General features: G+C 34.4%; 1 non-coding gene across 1 annotated transcript; it reads left to right on the top strand.

Moving 5' to 3' along the window:
* The first annotated feature begins 5,668 nt into the window (after positions 1-5,668).
* Positions 5,669-5,742, top strand: TRNAV-AAC (transfer RNA valine (anticodon AAC)). Its single transcript has one exon. It is a non-coding gene; the product is annotated as a tRNA-Val (tRNA).
* Positions 5,743-12,501: the final 6,759 nt, after the last annotated feature.

The following is a 12,501-nucleotide window of genomic DNA, read 5'->3' as shown; positions in this document are numbered from 1 at the left end:
TTCTTTTCCATGTAGGTTTCGCCTATTCTACTCTAATAAGTCATCTCTTATATTCTTTCTTTTTCATCTTTTATGTTACTATTTTCTATTTTAATTACATTTTTATCGCACCTTTCTTCTCAATCTCGCATCTCTTATGTTCTTTTTTTCATCTTCTCTAATCTCTCATCTCATATGTTTTTTATGTTTTATTATAATGTCTTCGATATTATTTTATGCTACTATTTATATATGTATTTTATTCCATTTTTGTCTAATCTAATTTTTTGTATATTGAATGAAACATTTTTGTCTAAATATGATGAGTTTTGATGTTATTTAGTCAGGTATGAATGACTAAATATAAAGTTATGTTGTTCTTTATAGGTGTATGTATGGCACAATAAAAATATTATAAAAAACCGAACCAACCGAACCAACCCAAACCGTATTGGTTTGGTTTGGTTTGGTTTGGTTTTATTTCTAGAAGTCAACCAAACCAAACCACATGTTTTTTTCTCTTGCGGTTCGGATGATTTTTATCGCCAAAACCGCTCAAACCGCACCGCGAACACCCCTAACACAAATCAATCGTATGAGAAGCCGGTGAGAGAAACAACTACCCGAAAATTGGAGAATGTAAAGATTGGAGGATGAATCTGGCCGATAACACGAAATCACGACCACAATCCAGCATTTTACTCAAAAATTTGAAGCAAGCAATGACGGTCATTTCGAGCTTAATAGACCAAAGTCAATCGGCTCGGATAAACACCAACCTGCTACCACGACAGAGCCTTGAACACGTCGTTCACTGAAGAGCAAAATTCGTCGTGAAAATAGAACTCACTATCGGTGGCGAAGTTGGAAACAATATCTCCTGATGGATTTGAGGATGGTGTAGTTTGAGAACGATGCACCACCTCATCGTGTCTCTACACAGTGATAATCTGGATATGGAAGGGGTGAAGGGAGAGAAGAAGAAAATGAGGGTGGGTGGTGACGGTTGTTACAGAAAAGAGGAGAGAGACGTAACCTCTAAGATTTTTGAATTGAGAGAAGAATTTATGTCAGTCTTATCTTTTATATTTTTGTGACTATGTTTTATCTTAACTATGGACCAACAAGAATATATTTAATTTTTATCATTCTTTTACTCAATTATCAGATGAACCAAATTAAATCTAAATAAAAAATACCTTAACAAAGACAAGGCGGATAAAGCTCGAAAATGGAATCAGTAGGGTGGTGGTATTTGTAAACATTGCTTAATTTAGAAGGTGATTTAGGTCGACCACTTCGACCTCGACCGACTATTAGGAAAGAGCCTGACTTTTAAAAAAACCAGCACATGAAGATTATCATCCTAATGACCACGACTCGTTATATTTTGTATTTTCAGAAAAAGAATCAATATTTTTTGTATTTTCGGAAAAAATATTCTTTTTTTATTTTCAAGAAAAATCTGATTTTTGTATTTTCGAAAAAAAATCTATTTTTTATTTTTGGAAATTTTTTGTTTTTTTTTTGCATTTTTGAAAAAAAATGATTTTTGATATTTTTGAAAAAAAAATGATTTTTTTCTATTTTTTTTTATATTTGGTATTTTCCAAAATCGATTTTTTTAATTTTCTAAAAAAATCAGTTTTGTTTTATTTTCGGGAAAAAATCTATTTTTTATTTTATTTTTTAAATAATATATTTAGTAGGGATAAAAATAATTTATTTGATCATTAAAATATGTTGGATGGATTGGATCAATTTATGCATATAAATTGATGAACTTAATTCAATCCATTAACTTAATTTTTATGTGACAGATGGATTTGATAGATTTTATCTTAATGGATCCAATTAGCACCCCTACTCGTGATCATTAGGATGATAATTTTCATGTGCAAATTTTTTTTTTTAAAGAGTCAGGCTCTTCCCTAATAGTCGGTCGATGTGGAAAATAATGCACTTATAGTGAATTCACGAGAGATCTCAACTGTAGGTGCATCCAACAACTCTTCGGATTTCACTGCTAACAATGGTTATTTCCATATATATATATATATATATATATATATATATATATATATATATATATATATATATATATATAGATAGATAGATAGATAGATATAATCTAATGTCATTTCATTATTCTCCCTCACATACTGACTTTAGCGTTGGAGTGTTAACCTTGCAGGTCCCCCACTCCACGCATCAGAAGTTGTGATCCACCATCACCATGTGCATACATTCATTTCTAGCTCCACAACTGAACAAAGGCACCGTTTATGGGAATCTACTTTTGATTCATACGATTTCCACAAATTCACGTTTGCTCTCCAATTCTACCGTTCATACGAAAGCACTCGCAATTAAGCGTGAAGATCCATCACATCTTTATTCAATCAATCAAAATCTCAATTTTGTTGCCTCGAAGTTTCAGACCTTCAGTTCTTACATTTTTTGGTGATGGTTGGATCTAAAGGCACTCGATTTGCCATTGCACATGAAGTCGTCGCTGTTTCTTTAGCAGTTAGCAATCAACTGCATCTATAAAACATCGTAGATCCTGGAACAGTTGTTTCACTATATCCATATTTGGTTTAAGCTTCATAATTGGCCAGATCTATTCAAGTTACTCCAATGGAGGTTCCTGTTCCACTTCCGATTATACAACCAAAAACCTTGCTTGGTATTCACGCTCTACAAGCGAACATCGGCATAAGGGTTCTAACATACTGTTGGATAACATGTTTAACATCGTTCAAAGATAAAGTTCGCTTGCGTTTGAAAACCCTCTTGTTATAGTGTTAAGTGTGTGGCGCGTAACTTTGTCATCCTCTCCATGAGGCACCTCTTTACTTTTGTTAGGCCCGAAGCTTCCAGCGTCATATCGCCTACATGAGCTAGATTTGTCTGATAAACGAGAGGAGTCTCCCTTCACATATTTCTTGAGGTGTCCCTCTTGTATTATTAGTCTTTCTATTTCCTTCTTGAACTAGTGGCAGTCCTTAGTATGATGTCCTTTGACTCTGTGGAACTTGCACCATCTTCTTAGTTCAAAATCGATCACATTCGCCTAATGAGAAGGAAACATAGGGATGTTGTGCAGGTGGAGTACCTCACACCAGATCTTCCCACGGTGAGTGTTCAAAGGTGGGAATTTCTCCCTCACCTTACCTACCCTTTTGAATGCAATCTTGTCCTTTATGGACGAAGCATAATTGCTCATACTTTGGTGGTGTGAGCTCTCGGAGCTCGGAACATGCTCTTTGGTGTCATGTTCCTTATTTTCGGTGTTTATTTCCTCGCCCTTTATGTAGCACTCAACTCTGCTGACTACTTTCACCAGCGACAACGCTGGCTTCTAGTGACTACAGGTCAAGATTTTTGGTCGGCCTAAGCTCAAACAGAGCTTGGCTGGTTAGAACATCGTAGATCTGATTCCAGATCTGAGGATATTTATTGGTGTCTTCTCACTGTAGTTCGAGATCGAGATGAACGATCGGTCGAGGTTGGATCGAAGTTTGATGAATCCAACTACCAAAGATATAAGATCTTAACTTCGTGAAACCTCAATTTCTTCACCATAAACGCTTTCGAGTTCCAGATATGAGAATCACACACGACCTCGTGGAAATTGTAGGAATTAGAAGTCGATTCCTAGAGACGGTGCCATTGTTTCGTTGCGGAACCAAAAATTGAAAAGATTGTAGATACTACGATGGAGCAAAGCTTCATAAACGATTTGGTGATGCGTATTCTTGGACCTAAGGTTGTGATCGTGATGGATCTTAAATCGGAGTCGTTGATCTTGAACTGCTAATATTAATCTTCAGTATGATGAACCAAAGAGGGGTGTATACATGGTTAGCACTCCAACGTGCAAGTTAGTTTAAAGTTCAAGGTAATTGTAGTGAGAATGGAGATTAAAAAATTATGTACCTGGATCTATTAGGAAGATCCTAAGCCCACATTGATTAGACATAGAGCTTGAAAATAATTTATATAGAGTAACACCCCTCACCTTACAACCCGATTCTGTAAGTCCCACGTTGTTAAGAAATTTGGTTGGACCTAACTCAACCCTACAAAACTGACTTTGTAAGGATGAGTTAGGTCAAACTCTAATATAGTATCATAGTCTATCAATCTGACCATGGGTCGTCCACCGTTAACATCCACACACCAAACCCGAAAGATTGTTGGGCGTGAAAGGGTATATTAGGAAGATCCTAAGTCCCGCATTAATTAGACATAGAGCTTGAAAATAGTTTATATAAAGTAACACCTCTCACCTTACAAACCGGCTTTGTAAGGATGAGTTAGGGCAAACTCTAATTTTAATAAAATCTCTGTCATAACTATATTTATACTTTAGATTCAATGAAACGGGTGAGTTGAATGAACCTCACCTTATTTGGCATTTGGCCAACAAAAAACAATTAGTTTCATGAAATAAAAAAAATGATAAGATGTTCACAAATAGTTTCAAACAAAACTTCAAATTATAAGATGATAAGGAATATTAAGAACCATGTGTGTTTTAATAAACATAACAATATCTCTTTGAATTTAATTAATAGTGTAAATATTTTTCCAATATTTATATAATACTTCAATAATTAAAATATTTAATTTATTCATAATTATGTTTGGATAAAGTAATTATAAACTTTTAAAAAATTATAAATTTTAAGTAATTCAAATAATTCAATTAAAATTTATTCATTTTTAAATTATTTTTTTTGAATGAAGTATTAAAATGATTCATTGTTAAATGTTTGGGGTCATTTTCTTAAATTTTCAAAACTTTTAAGACAAATATAAAATGTAAAAAATAGAAAACAATTTACAAATTTTTAAAATTTGAAAAACCAATTTGCAATTTTTAAAAATTTGAATGGACTAATTTGTAAATTTAAAAATTATTAAGGATCTATTTGCAATTTTTTGAAAATTTTGAAAATAAATTTAATTTTTTTATAAAATATAAGGACCATTTTACAAATTTTAAAATTTTTATAATAAACAATTTAACATTTACATTATTATATAGAATGAATGAACGATTTAAAATTATTTACTTTTTAATATCATTTAAAAAAATTTAAAATTTAATTTGAATAAAATATTTAATAAATTTATATTATTTTAACAATTCTCAAGAAAAAAATTATTCAAACAACAGATTTTTTATTTTGCCTTATTAAAATATTTATTCGAACACACTTTAAAAGTCATATGTATATGATAAGTAATTGAGAATGTAAATCAAAGTTATTCTCTATATTTTTGGTATTTTTAACAAAACTTCTGAAAATGTTTAATATATATTCACGCTTAAAAATGTAAACATATACTTAAAATTAAAAGAAAAATAATAATAAATTATGATTGAGATGTATGATTAATAAAAACAAAAAATATTTCAGTAAAAATAATAATTATAACTTTTAATAGTTTTTTTCTCATCATGGTCTTAAACATTTGTAAGGACTTTTATGTCAAAAAAATTATTGAATTAAAATTTAAGGTAAAATAATTTTAGTGAACCGATTAAAAAGTCTGAATCTAATGCGTCCAAAACAACGTAAAAGCTAATTAATTAATCATCTTATGCATACATTTAAATATGCTTGAAACTGAGGAATATATTTAAATATAAAAACATGATTGTGTTCTTCAAGTTGGTTTCGTGGTGTAGTTGGTTATCACGTCAGTCTAACACACTGAAGGTCTCCGGTTCGAGTCCGGGCGAAGCCAATTGATATAATTTTTTATTTTTATTTCCTATCCGTTGCATGTTAATTATTGAGATGGGTGGAAATAGATTTGCTCATATGGCACAATATCCAAATTAATCTTCGTGTAGTAACTCTCATCAACGAATGATTTGTTTGATTTGTTAGTGGTCTTTAATCATTCACTTGTTTAATTTTTACATATAAATATGATTGATACTTTAGTATATGGACACATTTGTGAGGAGAATAATAGAAAGCTTGATCTTGTTTTTTTTATAAATTTACTATTTCATAATATATTATTGATGCAAAACTCTAGGGTATGAATGGCCCGATAATCACTTTAGATTTTGAGTCTTCTCTTTCACATCAACTTTTGTATTTATATCAATGTTTTCTATATTTTATATTTATTTTATAGATTTAATTTTAGCATGTTTATGTCTCAAAATAACTAAAAGTTTAGTCAAATTAATATATATATATATATATATATATTATATATATATATATATATATATATATATATATATATATATATATATATATAATATATATATTATATATATATATATATATTAATATATATATATATAATATATATTATTTTTATTTTTATTTTTATTTTTGTATTAGTAGATGATTCTTAGTCGAAGTAACGTAAGATGAGTACAAATACAATCATACATGGATCAATTGAAATGTTCTCAAGTTTATTAGGGTCTATCGGGTCATCCTTCGTCAAGACTCTCGGACTTTATGGCCACATTATGTGTGTGTAGCATCTTTAACCAAATAAAGGAGAGATAGTGGGACAATGAGTAAGGGAAGTTGTATATCGATGGACATAAACAGGTTACACCAAGAAGTAAAATACATCAACCAAATTAGAATGACATAACATTTTGTGTAAGTCACGATGTTATGCTATGTAAGATGGTTTCTTTTATAAATACCACACTTTATAAATTATTCTTAACATTCAATTTAACAGACTAATTAATGCATTTTATGTTCTTTTTTTACTTTCCTTTATTTTTTATGCATTTCTTAAACTAGTAGTTCAATTTTTCATCTTTGTATTTGATACTTTTAGGAGTAGTTATAGAACCCACAATTGAGACTCATGGTTCCTCATTCAGTGTAATCTCATAAAGAAAAATGAAATCATTGTTGAGATCTATCATTCGAATCTTAGCTAAACAATCACAGTTTGACACGCCAAATGAGACACTACAAATAATATTATTAGAATTTCTAACCATCATGTAATGACTATGCTTGACGTATGCACCCATAATATATAAAGGACCTTAGTAGTATGGATAAACCATCAATGTTTTTAGTATAGGTGTGTGTGTGTGTGTGTGGGGGGGGGGGGGGGGGGGGGGTTAGCCACAATAATTCTAGAAGTGCCTTTGTGTCTTTACAAGACACTGCTCACCCAAACATACATGATCAAACAAGTTTTTACACTTCCTCTCTTTCACACTTTGAAGCTTTAAGTCTTGTCATCATTATATTTGATTTTAGCATCATACAAGAATCTTAAGTCTTATTAATGAGACTTGAGATATTTCCATGTTAGTTACCATCATTTGAGATGTTGAAACTTTAAACCATCGATGGTCATAAACCCTAAGTCTTCACTTGAGAGTTGTTGGACTACAATATTGACTTTAAACAAACATCTTTAGTTTGACTCAAGAGGATAGTTTGATCATCCATCTTGTGCATCTTTGACCGCTTGAGCTAACTTCAACAATTTCCTAACTTTAACTATTGTCATCATCTAAACTAACTAGCTACTGATTAACTTGTATCTTGCTATTCATAAGCTTCACCATCTTAGACCCCTTCTTGATTGTACCTGCAAGCACTAGATCCACAGTTCTCTGCTCCTATATCAGTGGCCTGGGTGAGGCCGACGATGATGATTTCATACTCAACTTTATTATTGGTGGTGGGGAATCTGAAGCACAATGATACCTTAATCACCAGTTCAACTTCGTTCTCCAAAATGAGACCAATTTCGCTTCCCTAATTATTAGATGGCATGTTAGTGAATACGACCCACGTGTGGAATAATTCTGATGTTTTTGGAATCACTTATGCAATGAAAGTCTGCAAACAATTAGGCATTCAAGGCTTTCCATGCTTTAAACGAGATGCCAAATCAAACAATTCAAATGACCACTTCGTTAGTCGTCCCGCAAAATTTAGTGGTGGATTAATTGATCCAATGGTAGATTCGTCCATACTATGATGGTGTGTACCAGCAAATATTGTTGCAACTTCCTAGATGAGGTTACCAATGCCATGGTCGTTTTCTTTATTTTTTTGGTAGCGTACTTTTAGTTTGGCCATGGCATTAGTGATGAAGTAAAGTAGACTCTAAATAGAATCCAACTCTCGCACAAGAACGACACTAATTGCTTTGTCAAATACGACCAAGTAAAGGAATAAGATCTCCCTAATAGAGGGTCGGGATAACACTACCAGAGTTAACATGGTCGTCTTCAAGGACATAAATTGTTGCTTGCATTCTGATGTTAATTCAAAGTGTGCTTCCCTTTTCAACAGTTATTAGAACGATATAGGGTGTTGAACGAAATTTTAGATGAACTTGGTAAGGGTTGTTATCTTTCCATCTAGTCTCATTACCTCTTTCTTTGTGGCTGGTGTCACAATCTGGATGACCGTTTCACAGTTATTTGGGTTCACCTTTATGCATTTCTTCGTAAAATAAAAACCCAGAATATTGTCGAATTAGTCTCCAAAGGTACACTTTTCTAGATTAAGTGACATGTTGTACTGTTGGACTCTTTGGAATAGGTGAGAGAGATGCCCGTTATAACACCACATGTAACACCCTTCTAAAATACCCCAAATATTTAATTAAAACAACATATATAAATCAGAGTAAATATGCAATTAAGGGTGTCACACAAACACTTCACACCATTCACCATAATATTTAGTCATGCTCATTATTTAATTCAAAACATAAAGCATTGCACAATACGCAGCGGATAGAGATCAAATCGATCATTCAAAACATGTAGCATATTACATGTAAACTGGTTCACAACCAACAATAAACATTTAAAACATCCCATCCCGATGTTACATCTACCAGAGCATGACCCACTAAGGAACTACACTAGACTCCAAGCACTAGCTCCTACTCAATCACTGCTCGTTACCTGAAAAATAGTTGTAAGGGTGAGTTCCTCAATCGATATAATAAGCATTATAAAATATCATGTAATGCTAAGTAAATAACACATTAATCACCCTAATCATATCACACATTCGGTAACGACACATCAACTCAAATGGCATACTCAATACCAACACAATTCATACTCATACCCAATGCCAACACAAACACACGTATAATATTGGAATACATCCATTCATATTATACGTCATACATACATTATGCAATGAGACTCCATGCATGCGGTACCGACTATTCGTGAACATATAGTTCACCTCACCGATCAAATCCAGATACGGCTACCAAGCCCACTAGTCCCACTCATTTGAGACCTAGTGACTCACTCACTAATTCCTCACCACGGGAATTAGCTACCACCAACTCACTAGTTCCTCACCACGGGAATTAGCTACCACCCCAAGGGCTATGCTATGCACGCTAATCACCTAGCATGCAAACATCAACAACAATCCACAATGATTTACTCACTAATTCCTCACCATGGGAATTAGCTACCACCATAAAGGCCACAATATGCATGCTAATTCACCTAGCAATGCAACATCAACAACAATCCACAATGGACATATGCTCACACTCTAAGCCATAAAACAGTCCATTCACCAACACATGCATAATATATACATTCACAACATTATGCATACTTTCACACATCATCAGCATATTTATCACATAATCACATCATGTCATGCCAATTAATCAATCACAGTATTAGCACACTCTACTAATACCTATACTACTCAAAACAACGGGAAATGATCCCTACTATATCACATACCGACATAGGCCAACCATCAAATATGTACACAACATTTAAATACCAATTTTCCCACTTTTCAACAGTGTTAACCGGTTAACGCCCTGGGTTAACCGGTTAACGCAGGACAGAACACGCTTCCTGGCCAATTTTAACAGTGTTAACCGGTTAACGCCCTGGGTTAACCGGTTAACGCAGACAGAACAACAATTTCTCAGAAATCACAACAGTGTTAACCGGTTAACGCCCTGGGTTAACCGGTTAACGCAGACAAAACAGCAATTTTTCCCAATTTATAACAGTGTTAACCGGTTAACACCCTGGGTTAACCGGTTAACGCAAGACAGAAAGCTGTTCCTGCGCTAACACGAAGCAGAATGCAGAATTCTCCGCATTTTCCGTCGTTGGAGGACTTCCGGACCTCCGATTCCGATTCCGTAAAAAGCTATACGTTCGGGAAATCACAACTCACACAAATACAGATTCAATTACAGCTTTAACACAACTTATCCAACACAATTTTTCAGCATTCAACATCCCAATTAGGGTCAATTCAACGGTTTATCACTACCCATTACATGTTAACTCATAATACCCATTAAACGACAATAAACCCCCCTTACCTGAGTTAATCCGGCAATCCTTTAGCCTCAAGCTCTTCTCTTCTCCAACCTTCTTCCTCTTGCTCTGCCTCTTTGCCCTTTTCCTCTTTTTGAGCCGCTTCTCTGTTTTCACGTGAAAACTCTTTTTCCAAAATGGAACTCTTTTCTTATTTCCAACTTATATACTTTCCAATAATTATTATTCCAATAATAATAATAATAATCCAATAATTCCAATTATTTAATTAAATTAATAAATATAATATTAACTTAAATTAAATAATTATCTTATTTTTATCGGGGTGTTACAACTCTCCCCCACTAAAAGAGTTTTCGTCCTCGAAAACATACCTCAAGCGAATAACTCCGGATAAGACTCCTTCATCTGACTCTCAAGTTCCCAAGTCACATTGCCACCTGCTGGTCCTCCCCAAGCTACCTTTACCAAAGCAATCTCTTTACCCCGCAACTGCTTCAACTCTCGATCCTCGATTCTCATAGGTGATGTTTCAACAGTCAGGTTATCTCTCACCTGTACATCATCTACTTGGACTACATGCGACGGATCAGGAATGTACCTCCTCAACTGAGACACATGAAAAACCTCATGCAAATTCGCAAGTGACGGCGGTAAAGCGATACGATAGGCTACCTCTCCTATCCTCTCCAAAATCTGATAAGGACCAATAAATCGAGGTGTCAACTTCTTCGACTTCAAAGCTCGACCAACCCCAGTTATCGGAGTAACACGAAGAAACACATGATCTCCCTCTTGGAACTCAAGTGCCTTCCTTCTCTTGTCGTGATAACTCTTCTGACGACTCTGAGCAATTCTCATCTTCTCCTGAATCATCTTAATCTTTTCCGTAGTCTGTTGAACAATCTCCGGTCCAACCACACCACTCTCACCGGACTCATACCAACATAAAGGCGTCCGACATCTCCTACCATACAAAGCTTCAAACGGTGCCATACCAATGCTCGAATGAAAACTATTGTTGTAGGTAAACTCAATCAAAGGTAAATAACAATCCCAAGCACCTCCCTTTTCCAAAACACAAGCCCTCAAAAGATCCTCTAGTGACTGAATCGTCCTCTCAGTCTGACCATCAGTCTGCGGATGATATGCAGAACTCAATCTCAGCTTAGTTCCCAAAGCCTTCTGCAAACCTTCCCAAAACTTCGACGTAAATCTAGGATCTCTGTCCGAAACAATACTAGACGGAATACCATGCAAACTTACAATTTTCTCAATATACAACTCGGCTAATCTCTCTAACGGATAATCCATTCTGATCGGAATGAAATGAGCCGATTTCGTCAATCTATCTACAATCACCCAAATAGCTTCAAAATTCTTACTTGTCCTCGGTAAACCAGAAACAAAATCCATACTGATACTATCCCACTTCCACTCTGGAATAGCCAACGGTTGCATTAGCCCAGACGGCTTCTGATGCTCAATCTTTGACTTCTGACAAGTCAAACAAGAATAAACAAAACTCGCAATTTCTCTTTTCATTCCCGGCCACCAAAATAACTTTTTCAAATCATGATACATCTTCGTAGCCCCAGGATGAATACTCAGGCCACTACGATGTCCTTCCTCAAGAATACTCTTCTTAAGTTCGGTAACATCCGGAATACACACCCGATTACCAAATTTCAAAACACCATTCTCATCAACTCTGAATTCACCACCTTGACCTTGATTCACTAGAGTCAACTTGTCCACCAAAAGCACATCGGATTTCTGACCCTCTCTAATCTCATCCAGAATACCACTCGTTAACTTCAACATTCCCAATTTAACACTATTGCGAGTACTCTCACACACCAAACTCAAGTCTCTAAACTGTTCAATTAAATCCAATTCTTTAACCATTAACATAGACATATGCAATGATTTCCGACTCAATGCATCAGCCACTACGTTTGCTTTACCCGGATGGTAATTCAAACCAAAGTCATAATCCTTCAGAAACTCTAACCATCTCCTCTGTCTCATATTCAGCTCTTTCTGATCAAACAAATACTTTAAACTTTTATGGTCACTGAAAACCTCAAATCTTGACCCGTACAAGTAATGCCTCCATAACTTCAGAACAAATACCACGGCTGCCAACTCTAAATCGTGTGTCGGATAGTTCCTCTCATGAACCCTCAGTTGTCTCG

The sequence above is a fragment of the Lathyrus oleraceus genome, chromosome 4 (assembly GCF_024323335.1).
Source record: "Lathyrus oleraceus cultivar Zhongwan6 chromosome 4, CAAS_Psat_ZW6_1.0, whole genome shotgun sequence".
Taxonomy (NCBI): domain Eukaryota; kingdom Viridiplantae; phylum Streptophyta; class Magnoliopsida; order Fabales; family Fabaceae; genus Lathyrus; species Lathyrus oleraceus.
Note: the sequence above shows the minus strand (reverse complement) of the source record. Positions and strands in the feature narration are given on the sequence as shown.